Genomic DNA, 458 nt, shown 5'->3' with positions numbered 1-458 from the left:
GGTCATATGATGCTGCTAAAAAGAACATTATTTTGTGTATTTTGTGTAATGAAATGTGTTTATGCGGTTTAAGGTTAAAAAAACACATTATTTTCCACATACTGTACATTATTGTTTCTCCTCTATGCCCCGCCTTTCTGAAATGCGTCGATTTTTACAAAGCTCATCGGTCTGAAAAAGTGAGGTGTGCTGTGATTGGCCAGCTATCCAGTGCGTTGTGATTGGCCGAATACTTCAAGCGTGAGACGGAAATGTCACGCTCCTCACCATACTGTGTTGATGCCCTGTCAGGCTGGAGCGATGATTCAAAAACATGAAAAACCATTATAAAGGAGGCATTCGTTGCATTCAGTGGGGACATAATTATGGATTTTAATGACTTGTACTGTCTTTTTACGCGTTGCGTTGCATCGCGCCGCGTAAACATAAAACCATGTCTGCATTTGTGATCAGAGAAA

The 458-nt window shown here is 40.6% G+C and overlaps 1 protein-coding gene across 1 annotated transcript in view; it reads left to right on the top strand.

Moving 5' to 3' along the window:
• LOC107590170 (liprin-alpha-2-like) overlaps positions 1 to 458 on the top strand; it is a 33,342-nt gene that overhangs the window by 11,094 nt on the left and 21,790 nt on the right. The window lies entirely within an intron of this gene.

The sequence above is a fragment of the Sinocyclocheilus grahami genome, unplaced genomic scaffold (genome assembly GCF_001515645.1).
Source record: "Sinocyclocheilus grahami isolate Dianchi unplaced genomic scaffold, SAMN03320097.WGS_v1.1 scaffold125.1, whole genome shotgun sequence".
In the NCBI taxonomy this organism is placed as follows: Eukaryota; Metazoa; Chordata; class Actinopteri; order Cypriniformes; family Cyprinidae; genus Sinocyclocheilus; species Sinocyclocheilus grahami.
The sequence above is the reverse complement of the archived record's forward strand: the minus strand, read 5'-3'. Positions and strand labels throughout refer to the sequence as shown.